The following is a 3,048-nucleotide window of genomic DNA, read 5'->3' on the forward strand; positions in this document are numbered from 1 at the left end:
CGAGGAAATTCCTGCTTAGTAAATTTTAGTCAGACTGGTTGTCTGCTCTCAAACCCTGTCTCCTGATAAGATGTTATCAATAACAATGCGTGCCTGAAACTTCATTAGGAATTTTAATTTCACCCCAGCCCTGTGATCTCACTCTGCTCCCATTTGCCTTGTGATATTTTATTGCCTTGTGAAGCACGTGATCTCTGTGACCCACACCCTATTCGTACACTCCCTCCCCTTTGAAAATCACTAATAAAAACTTGCTGGTTTTGCGACTTGGGGGGCATCACGGAACCTGCCAACACGTGATGTCTCCCCTGGACACCCAGCTTTAAAATTTCTCTCTTTTGTACTCTTTCCCTCTATTTCTCAGACCGGCCAACACTTAGGGAAAATAGAAAAGAACCTACATTGAATTATCAGGGGCTGGTTCCCCCGATATCTGGCATCCATGTGGTCTTTCTTTTATCCTAAGTGCATGTGGGAACCCGATTCCCTTTGGTAGGTGCACAGAAACATCATTGGTTTGGTCCACAGAAATGCTTGTTTGACTCTCTGACAACTGGTGAGTAGTCTGTGTATGGTCCCGGTTAACTATGGGTCACACGAAGTCTAAAAATTATACTTATCTCTTCTATATTAAACTCTGGTTAAAACAGAAAAGGGTTTGAGTGCCCATGGAAAATATGGTCACTCTATTCAGGGCAGTGGGAAATACTGTCCTTGGTTTCCTGAAAAAGGAACCTTAGAGGTAGACCTGTTAAAACAGGGAAGGGTCCGAGTAACCATGGAAAATATGGTCACTTTATTCAGGGCGGTGGAAAAATACTGTCCTTGGTTTCCTGAAAGAGGAACCGTATATGTAAAAGTATGGGATCTTGTTGGTACAACATTCCAGGAACTGGTCTCGACAGAGAATTATGTTCCCATTACTGTTTGGGGTGATTGGGCTTTGGTGCATGCTGTCCTAATACCTCCTCAACCATCCTTTCCCACACAGCGTTCATTATCTGATCAGCCTCTCTCTTCAGCTATTCCTCCCACACTTAACGATGCTGAAAATTCAATGTCTAACTCTGGTGACTTTGGCTTAACATTACCTCCTGCTGACCTTATTTCTTTTCATGAAGAGCTGGTACTTGTAGCTCCTGCGGCCCCAACTCACACAGCCCGGGACCATATATATGCTAATTCTTCCCTCTTCAAACCTTTGCAGTATTTGCCTCCGGGCATCACCTAATTGCTCCGGGACCAAACTACAGTTTACCTGTAATTCTGAAAGCCCTCCCCCAACCACTACAGCCCCTAACCCTCCTGTCATTTCATTTCCTCAACCGGTCACTTTGCCATCCACTCAGCCTGCTTCTCTATAGCCTTCCTCACACATGGACGCCAGTAATCATCAGTATACTTCTGCTCTTTCTGCTCCCCTAGTGCCCCTTTCTCATACTCTCATTCCAGTCTGACCCCCTCACCCTCAGTTTCCCTTATCTACACATGCTTTTCCTGTCACTTCTGTGCCAACTCCGTCTCAGATACCTGCTCTTGAAACTTCAATGCAATGCTTATTATGCCAAAACAAAGAAACAAGTGGATTAGATGCATGAGTTTATCCAGTCACGCTAGACCCTCCTAACTTCCAAGGGGTACAAATGCGTCGCTATGGACCTCTTAATCTTACCCTTTTAAAAGAATTTAAGGATGCTTGTACTCAGTATGGTCCTACTTCTCCTTATGTTAAAGTGGCATTACAAACTTTTTGTACTGAGGTCGTTTTGCTTCCTTTAGACTGGGACCTTTGGAAAAAGCTGTTCTAACTCCATCTCAGCATTTAGAATTCCATACCTGGTGGGCAGAGGAGGCCCATTTGCAGGCTCAGCTAAATCGGGCTAATGGCATTCTAATTACTTAGGCTCAGCTCACAGGCTCCAACAGATTCTCTGATACTTATGCCCAATTAGGCTTTGATGCTTTTACCACAGAACAAGTAACAAAGTTGTGTATCAGAGCTTCAGATAAATTACATGCCCCAGGCCAAGCTCCTGTTTCTTTTACGAGGTCACTGATGTTTCTGTTATTTCTTCTAGTTTATGGCCTTCCTCCTGGCTTAAACATCCTGCTAACATGGGACTAGTAGGTGTTGGAAAAGCTGGGGAAATTTATGAGAGCACATTTATCTTGCCTTGCACTGGCCCTGATGGTCAGAAGGGTACAATTCAGCCCTATATCACTCCAATTCTCATTAATCTTCGGGGTAGAGATTTGCTGGCACAATGGGGGGGCTGAAATTAATATTCCACATAACTCTTATAGTGCTCCCAGTCAGCATATGATGGAAAACATGGGGTTTGTTCCTGGACTTGGTCTCAGTCCAAAACATGAAGGAATTACTAAACCCCTCCTAATTACTGTAAAAGAAGACAGGGCTAGTTTAGGTTATCCTTTTTAATGGTGGCCACTCCCACACCTCCTGATCCTATCCCTTTACAATGGAAATCTGACACACCTATGTGGATTGACCAGTGGCCGCTCTCTAAAGAAAAACTGGAGGCTTTAACTCACTTGGTTTCTGAACAGTTACAACTTGGAAATGTGGAACCTTCTCTTTGCCCCTGGAATTCTCCTGTGTTTCTAGTAAAAAAGAAATCAGGCAAGTGGTGAATGGTAACCAATTTAAGGGCCATTAATGCTGTAATTAAACCTATGGGGGCCGTCCAACCAGGGATGCCTGCCCCTGCTTTAATACCTAAAAATTGGCCTCTCATAGTTATTGATCTTAAAGATTTTTTTTATATTGCTTTACATAAATTGGGTTGCGAAAAATTTGCTTTTACTGTACCATGTATCAATAATCAGGAGCCTGCAGCTTGTTATCAATGGAAAGTACTTCCTCAGGGAATGCTAAATAGCCCTACAATCTGCCAGCTTTCTGTTGGGCAAGTGCTTTCACCAGTTCAAGCCCAATTTCCCCAGGCCTATATTTGCTGAGACCAGCTCAGTCGAGGAGACCCTAACCCAGGAGTGCTAGAGGAATTACAGACACACACACAGAAATAT

The sequence above is a fragment of the Pongo pygmaeus genome, chromosome 10 (assembly GCF_028885625.2).
Source record: "Pongo pygmaeus isolate AG05252 chromosome 10, NHGRI_mPonPyg2-v2.0_pri, whole genome shotgun sequence".
Classification (NCBI taxonomy): domain Eukaryota; kingdom Metazoa; phylum Chordata; class Mammalia; order Primates; family Hominidae; genus Pongo; species Pongo pygmaeus.